The sequence below is a fragment of the Colobus angolensis genome, unplaced genomic scaffold, assembly GCF_000951035.1.
Source record: "Colobus angolensis palliatus isolate OR3802 unplaced genomic scaffold, Cang.pa_1.0 Scaffold434, whole genome shotgun sequence".
NCBI lineage: Eukaryota > Metazoa > Chordata > Mammalia > Primates > Cercopithecidae > Colobus > Colobus angolensis.
In genome coordinates, this window is record NW_012117755.1 from 3,408,127 (window position 1) to 3,417,465 (window position 9,339).

General features: G+C 40.5%; 1 pseudogene across 1 annotated transcript; it reads left to right on the forward strand.

Moving 5' to 3' along the window:
• The first annotated feature begins 7,128 nt into the window (after positions 1–7,128).
• LOC105522566 lies at positions 7,129–8,936 on the forward strand (annotated as a pseudogene). Its single transcript, XR_001003467.1, has one exon. The product of XR_001003467.1 is annotated as a 28S ribosomal protein S35, mitochondrial pseudogene (transcript).
• The last annotated feature ends 403 nt before the right edge of the window (positions 8,937–9,339 follow it).

Sequence of the window (9,339 nt, forward strand, 5' to 3'; positions counted from 1 at the left end):
GTGCCTCCCTAAAAATTGTTGTAAGTTCTATTAGTAAAGAGGAAGTAGAGAGTAGATATCAATGTACAGTCATGTGACATTTTCATCAATGATGGGCCACATATTCTACAGTAGTCCCATCAGATTATAATGGAACTGAGAACTTCCTATCACCTGGTGACTTCTCAGCTTTCATAACACATTGCTCATGTGTTTGCGGTGATGCTGCTGTAAGCAAACCTGCGTACCAGTCTTATAAAAGCATAGCACATACAATGACGTACAACACGTAACACTTGATAATGATAATAAATGACTATGTAACTGGGTTATGTGCTTACTTGTTATTATTATTTTACAGTGTATTCTTTCTACTTGTGAAAAAAATAGTTACTGTAAAACAGCCTCAGGCAAGTCCTTCAGGAGGTAGTACGGAAGAAGGCATTGTTATCATAGGGGATGACAGCTCCCTGCATGTTAATTGCCTCTGAAGAATTTCCAGTGGGACAAGATGTGGAGGTGGAAGAGAGTGATATTAATTATCCTGATCCTTTGTAGGCCTAGGTTAATGTGTGTGCTGTGTCTTGGTCTTTAACAAAGAAGTTTAAGAAGTAAAAATTTAAAAAATTTAAAATAGAAATAGCTTGTAGAATAAGGGTATAAAGAAAGTATTTTTGCACAGCTGTACAATGTGTTTGTATTTTAAGCTAAGTGTTTTACAAAAGAGTCAAAAAGTTTTTAAAAATTAAGTTTATAAAGTGAAAAATGTTTTATAAATTTAGTGTAGCCTAAGTGTGCAGTATTTATAAAGTCTGTAGTCATGTACGGTGATGTCCTAAACCTTCACATTTCCTCACCACTCACTCACTGTCTCACCCAGAGCAACTCCAGTCCTGCTAGCTCCATTCATGGTAAGTATCCTATACCAGGGTACTATTTTTTATCTTTTATACTGTGTTTCTACTATACCTTTTCTATGTTTAGATACAAAAACACTTACCATTGTGTTATAACTGACTACAGTATTCAGTACAGTCACATGCCATGGAGGTGTGTAGCCTGTGAGCAATAGGCTGTACCATATAACCTAGGTGTGTAGTAGACTGTACTATCTAGGTTTGTGTAAGTATACTAATCACCTTACAACACATTTATCAGAATATGTCCACATTGTTAAGTGACACATGACTGTATAATCTTCAAATACATACACACACACACACACACACACACACACGTATACACACACCCTCTCTAAGAAAGATAAATCCAAAGTCCTATCCGGTTATTGCATCCACCTCATAGTCTTGGGGATCATATCTGTCTTGGCATAAATTCCATACTATATCTTTTTCCACCACCAGCACCTCCAATGCCACCGGGTGGACTGGATCTGTAGGGCTGATTGCACTGTACCCTGGTCTACATAGCCCTTTCAGGCTCTAGATTCACTCCAAGTTGGTAGTGTTTTGTGTCACCCAGTACATGCCTAAAATGCTATTTCTAGGGATGAAAAGTATTGTCTCCAGAACCCAAAGAGATCACCAGATGTTATGATTTCTTCTTTGTGGGAGGGATATAAGATGCAACAATTAGTTTACTTCACGGAGGATGTCCCAGCGTACCCAAGCAGTGGACCCTTAAAAATTTTACTGAAGTATAAAATTCCAGCTGGCCACCTCTTCCTCACTTTTCTCAATCAGCATAATGTCATCAATATAATGGATCAGTGTGATATTCTGTGGGACTGCCCAGATCTCTTTGGTCTATGTTATGACAGAGGACAGGCAAGTTAAGAAAGCCTTGTGGCAAAACTGACTGCATAGTTTGTACATTCCAGATAAATGAGAACTGTTTCTGATCCTCTTTCCTGACTGGGATAGAAAAGAAAACACATGCCAAATCAATGACTGCCTATCATTTACCTGAAGCCACATTAATCTGTTCTAACATGGACACCATGTTCAGTCTGGCAGCTGTGGATGGGCTTATTGCTTGGAACAATCTGTGATCATGCCCCAGGATCCATTCAGTTCCTGCAGAGGCCACACTAGCAAATAAAATAATTCATGAGATCTTTTTAGATTCTTAAGGGCAGCACTAATTCTTGCAACCCCCCAGGATATGATATTATTTTTGAGTTACTGCCTTGGTAGGTTGGGGGTTGGGGTAAGTGATAGAGAAAGAGGTATGTTTCATCCACTTGGCCTTCCCTACTGTGATAGCTGTTGGCCCTACACAGGCCAAGTACCCAATGTGGGGATTAAATCAATTGCCGAGTATATCCATCCCAATTACACAGAGACTAGGAAAATAACCACCAGGTGAGTCAAAAAAATCAGTAAGCTAGACTTTGGCTCCCATATGCCTCCACTCTAACAGGGGGCCACGATGATGCTCAGTGTGTCTAGACCTCAATGTCAACTAGGATCCAATAGTCCTCAAATTGTCTACATATTTCCCTTTCCCCAATGTAACAGTCATCTAAGTTAATAACAGTCCCTTTGTGAAAGGACTGGGGGAATTGTCATACTCTACACTGTCATAGTGTTTCAGTGTCCTTCCTCCTGGGGACCTGGAGACCTGGTTCCCTGATCATCTCTTTAGTCAATGGGTTTTGGTCCTAAAATCTGGCTCAGACCCAGAAAATGGGCAATGTGTCAGGATTTTCTATTGAATCGACACTCTAAGCCTTCTACGCGTACATTTTTGCATCCTTTTGATTAACCAGCATCCTGGTTGTATGCTCATTGGTTTTGCCCTTAGGGAGCTGTAGGTTTTTAACCCTCTTCACAGTTCTCTGCTAGTTAAGGCCCTTTGGCAGTCATTTCAGTCTTTCTAGTCATAATGATAATTGCACCCCCATGGCTTCTGGTGATTAAAGCCACCATCACCTGGCCTCTATTGCTTTTGAGTCCCATCATCCCTATTGCTATCAACAAACCAAGTTTTGTGACAGACTCCCTGATTTAACGCAGGCCGGCATGCAGCAGAAGCCACCACTAAATGTCTTAATGATGCTGATGGATGACCATCTCACCAGCACATTTCTGATGGCCTTGGCAAGTAGTGTGTCCTCTGGGCATTTCCATGGGCATAATCCACTGGTGGACCTTTTGGCCTTGCATAATATATGCATTCCTGTCTGCCTACTTATCTCAGACTCTATTCCTTGCTCTACAGTTTGTTATAGCAATTTAGATACTTCAATTTAGGCTGCCACTTTCTCTGGAACCATCTAGCAGTAAATTTACCCCATGCCCGAGGTCCTTGCCAGCATGTCCCAAGAAAGTACCATCAAGTCAATACACCCTCCCTTATCCAGTCATAGTTTTCAGCCCCATTAATCAATTACCCTCAAAATCCAGCCGATTGGTAAGTACTTCCCCAGCTCTTGTCAGTGCATGCTTGACAGGTCTTGCATGGTCTTACCCCTTTGGGGTAAATTCCCTTTCCTCCCTTATCAGACTCAGCACTTTCCCAGTGGAGACATAACATAATCCTAGTTATTGCCATGGCAATCAGGAAATACAGTGGAGACAGATCCTGAGAGCAGCCTCTACAGCCTTGTGGGGAAGAAGATAGTGCTGGTGTATTTTTCTACACTGGAGGGTAAGAGGGAGCATGCTAGCTTGTAATAGGGAAAGGTGGGCCCCTGTGAAGGTTCTCAGAGTTTAAAGAGACTGGGGGGCCAAAATCATCAAGAGCATTCACCCACATGTCCTGATCCCAGGTACCAGAGTCCAAGTTTGCCCCAAACAGGGCTCCAACTTTTGTATAATAAACTCCCTCAGCTAAACACTCAATCATTTCTGAAGGTCAATGAATATAACTATTAATTATTGAGTTTTGTCCTCAGCTTTTTCTGCTATCCCACCCCTGGACGTAAGGGCCTCTTTGTAAACTACCAAAGAGGACTTCTTGCCTTCACACCTGTTTTTCAATTATTTACTAAGTTCCCTCAGTATTTCATTATCTCTCTGTAGGGTGTCATTGAATCTCAAGAACAACCAGGCAATTCCACTGTTCTTATATGTATTATGACCCCACACCTCCACTCCTACCTCCCCACACCATGGAACTTTCAATCCTTACACCAGCCAGAGCATTTCCCTCCATCAGATTTTTTTTCTCAAATCACTACCAGTGGAAGTTATAGCAATTAGACTGCAAGATTAGGCCAGGGTCCATCATACCTCCCAGCATGGGTTCCTCATTGCCAATCAGGTGGTGAGTGACTCAGTCACAATTCCCCATCTTTTCTCCTGATTTCTCAGACCACTTACAGTACCAACTGCATCTGTTCAGGTCCCCTGGGAAGTAAATGGTAAGATGGAATGAGGAGTGCAAAAAGTTTATTGAGGGGTTTAACAGAAAAAAATGAAGAAGTAGAAAGCAGGATAAACATACAAAGCCTTAAGATGGTGATGCAAATCTGACATCTATCAAAAAAAAAAAAAGTGAGAGAGGAAGTAGAAATAGGCAGAGAAAGCCTCAGACTGCAATGCAGATCTGACAAAGACTCAGCCAACCCAGTGGGGAGCTCTGAAAAAAGATTGCCTGTTAATGAAGACCTATGTTCGGCAGAAATGGCCACGTCATTGTGGCCACATTATGCTTGCCCAGGAAGAGCAGGGCCTCACAATTACATGCTGAGGCAGATCCTGAAGACACTGTAGTTGGGGACTGTCAGATAACTGCACTCTGCAGCTGATTAACAAGTTTTTTTCTTTAAAGAAGATGCAAATGGCATACCTTGTTTGCCACAGCAGGCAAAAACAACAGATGTCCACCTCATTTTCATCAGTAGTATGAATCTCTTCTATACTAAACAAATAAGTCACAGAGACTTTAATTCTCATAGCTTATTTTTAAAGATAACTGCTTCACCTACAACCTCCACTGAGAGAAAAGCAGATAAAAAGTATAATCACTACCATTTATTAAACACCTGCTATTTTTAGAGACGAAACAAGGAGGCTGGCATAAATTATCTTTAACCTTTACACTATACACTGTCCAAGGATAACCTTAATCTTCAAGGATAGGCCATCCCACACCACTGGCAACACTGAATAGTACAAAAGCTGCCACATTCTGTGACTCAGGTTCACATTTCATCTTCGTCTCCTTTCTCTTAGCATTTTAGTTTTTGAACTCCAAACGTGTGTGTGACTTTGGCTGACACACGTTCTTGGCTTTATCTCTGGGTTTCTTCTCCTTTTGACTCCTCTTTAGATTTGCTACTCCTTTTTACTTTGTTTTCTTTCAAGGTTTCTCATCTCCAGATATGGTGACCTAGGCTCTGGTGCCTGACCCGAGGATCCAAAGGTTTCTACTCCTAGTCACGAGTGTAAAAGTTACCCAACTCCAACTACTCAGGGGTCATCTCTACTCAGTCTCCCATTAGTTGGAGAGTAAGAAAAGATAATCAGGCAAGACAGATATTATTATCTCGATTTTACAGATGAAGAAATTGAGTCCCAGAGAAATTAGGTAATTGTTCAAAAGCTAGTATATTGCACAGTTAGATATCCTAGCTATTGTTAAGATACATATTTAAAACTTGTGAAATAAGGGAGGAAATTGGATTATATGACATTTTAATGTCACCCTGCAGTATTGACAGGATTACCTAAGCATTATTTAATTTTCAAGGGAGATGTATCTGTGGGCAACTTTGCCATTTACTATTAATTAAGGGCTCAGACTCTGTAATTATATGTTAATTTTTATGTCCGGTAGAAAATATAACCCCAAAGGAACGGTTTCATTGCTGTTTGGATATTAACACGTTTTGTCTCTAACTTAGTACATTTATTTCAAAGTGGCTTTCCCCATGACTATAAATATGCCAGTAGTAAAAATGCTCTTTGAACCACCCCTGGGAGTGGGTACAAAATTGTAATACCTTGGACTGTGAGTATCCTTTGCTGAGAAATTTACTTAAAACTGATCTTGAATTTATGAAATTTGCAAGGCCAGAGCAAAGACAAATGTTAAACCATCCAATTATAACACCTCCTCAACCCAGGGCACACAGAGGACACTCATAGAAGTTAATTTCCACAGAAGAGCATTTTGGTTAACTTACCATCTTATTGATTCCCTCATTCATGAATTGAATAAAATCTCTGACATATTTCCATTTTGTATTTGTATGAGAGTCATGTTTTTAACTTTTGAAAATCACTCTTTGGTGCTATAATGTTTGACTTCAAAGTCCTTGGTCTTTTCCTATACTAGATTACCTTTCAAGATGAGCATGCCAATATATATGGGACTAGGAGAAGAGCCATGCTCCCTGAGATTAATTTTCTCTGGAATTGGGAAAGAAATCTTATGCTGTGTCTCTCCTTATGTTAAGGCTATGCCTCCATCTTGGACCATGTTTTGGGGAAGAGTTTTCCTCTTGCCAAGACTTCTGGTGAAAGGAACAGCTCACGTAGATTGACCATGAAATCTGCCTAAAAAAATTATTCCAGAGATTGTTGAAATCTTGAAACAAAGCCTAAGTGCTTGAAACAGAGGCTAAAATTCTTCTTTGAGGGCTCTTTTGCTTTGGGAGGCCTGAATGGACTCTGCATAATGTGAAAAATTGTTTTCATTGTGGGCAGGGTGACATGCTGAGAGTTTACAGTGCTTTAACTCACAGTAATTATTGTTGTCTGGAAAGATGTTAAAGTTCCTTTTACTCCTACCTCAGTGAAAGGCTAGATAAGGCTGAGGTGGGAGGACTGCTTGAGCCCAGGAATTTGAGAACAGCCTGGGCAACATGGTGAAACTCTGTCTCTCTCTCTATACACACACACACAATAAATATATATATACACATACACATACATATACATGTATATACACATATATACATACACACACACATATATATGTGTGTATATATATGTATATGCATGGTGGCACTTGTCTATGGTCCCAGCTACTCGGGAGGCTGAGATGGGAGAATCACTTGAGCCCAGGAGGTCAAAGCTGCAATGAGCCGTGATTGCAGTATGACACTCCAGCCTGGGCAACAGAGTGAGACCATATCCCAAAGAAAAAAAGAAAAGAAAAACGAAAGAAAGACATGCTAGATAAGTGATATGAAAAAATACTCTGGCTTGTCCCTTCCGGCTTGCCATCCTCGCAGTCATGGCGGCCGCCGCGCTCCCGGCATGGCTGTGTCTGCGGTCGAGAGCAAGGACTCTGCGTGCATTCTCCACCGCCGTGTCCCCGGTCACTCCGGTCTCGAGACGTGGCCTGAAAAGAACATCCAGAAATGAAAGGCCTCCAAGAAGAAAGGCACTACCTCCTAGGACAGAGAAAATGGCTGTTGACCAGGACTGACCTAGTGTTTACCCAGTTGCAGCACCATTTAAACCCTCTGCAGTACCTCTTCCTGTTCGAATGGGTTATCCGGTAAAAAAGGGCGTGCCCATGACAAAGGAGGGAAATCTAGAACTTTTAAAGATTCCCAATTTTCTGCATTTGACTCCTGTAGCAATTAAAAAGCACTGTGAAGCCCTTAAAGATTTTTGCACTGAGTGGCCAGCCGCACTGGACAGTGATGAGAAATGTGAGAAGCATTTTCCAATTGAAATTGACAGCACTGATTATGTTTCATCAGGACCATCTGTTCGGAACCCCAGAGCACGAGTAGTAGTCTTAAGAGTAAAGCTTTCCAGTTTGAATTTAGATGACCACGCAAAGAAGAAATTAATTAAACTTGTAGGAGAGCGATACTGCAAGACCACGGATGTGCTTACCATAAAAACAGATAGGTGCCCTTTAAGGAGGCAGAACCGTGATTATGCAGTGTATCTACTAACAGTGTTATACCATGAGTCTTGGAAAACTGAAGAATGGGAAAAAAGTAAGACTGAAGCAGACATGGAAGAGTATATATGGGAAAACAGTTCATCAGAAAAAAACATCCTGGAAACGCTTCTCCAGATGAAAGCTGCTGAGAAAAATATGGAAATAAATAAAGAAGAGCTCCTTGGTACTAAAGAAGTTGAAGAGTATAAAAAGTCTGTTGTTAATCTTAAAAATGAGGAGGAAAATGAAAATTTGCTTTCTCAGTACAAAGAATCTGTGAAGAGACTATTAAATGTGACATGAATTATGGAGTAGAAAAACCTGCTTGATTTATTAATTTTATAATATATGTAATCAGTATCTAATTTGATACAAAGTCGAAAATGTTAAAAAAAATCATTGTTTTTCCTCAGAGTTAAAATTATTTCCCTCATACTAATGCTTAATGGCAATGATTACTCCAGAGTTTTTTTATTTTTACACTGGGACAATAGACTAGGAGATCTCTGATTTCTTTTTGGTCTAAAGTGTTTTGATTTTATTTGTACATAATAGCTTTGGTATTCATGTATATACATGCTTTTAATTGTGATTTTGCCACCTTCCCCATTTCTTTCCCCACAAGCTGGCATTCAGTAGTTGCTTTTGAATAATGGTTTTGGTTACCTCGGAAGGTAGGCCCAGAACCCATTTCCTTGACTTGCAGTTCCAGGCTCTGTTCACATGACTGCTGTCTAGCTGATGCATTTTTCACGTTTGTCAGTTCTGGTTAGAAACAGGTCCTCAGTATTCTCTAACCTGATATTGTCGAAAAAGTTATGTTGACTCAACTTTGTTTAGCATCCTACTTTCTAGATTGTGGGGCTCATCTTGCCAGGGCCAAGCTACCAGAAAAGTAGAAGTGGAGATTCCTGGTATGTATCCCCCTGGGTGCCCCAGTTAGAGCTGCCACAGCTCAGGAAAAAGATGAAGCATAGGGACCTTGAATGTAATGGAGTAAGTGACAAAATAAGAACTACCCTGGGAAACCCTGCATTCAGTGTAGCTGTCAATTCAGTATTTCTGAGTACACCTGTCAGCTGTTTCTTACCACTTCGATGGTTGTGATTAATTTAAAATCAGAATAAAGGAATTACTGAGTTTAAAAAAAAAAAAAAGAAAAAATACTCTAAAACATAGTTGAGCTCAAAAGCAAATCTGCAGGGGTCAAAGCAGTGAGAAGGAATTGAGGTCAGACGGCTTTTGTAGTATTGGCCCTAGATATGCACCTCAAGGTGCACAGGTTTCTAACATAAGAATAGCACTGGAATTCAGGCTAAAGGAACAAGTCAAACCGGAAAACTGGACCTAGGTTCTCTAAATAAAGGTAGGCACTAGGAAGGGGTTTCCCTGTCCTTTGTCAAAGAGTAGAAGTAGAATGCACACAAGTAGTGTACTCACGTTGGGCCATTGGCAAAAATAGAACTACCTGCAAGAAATTGGAACCCTGAATATGATGTCTGCCTGGGAGTGGGTACATATTTGTAATACCTTGGACGGTGAATA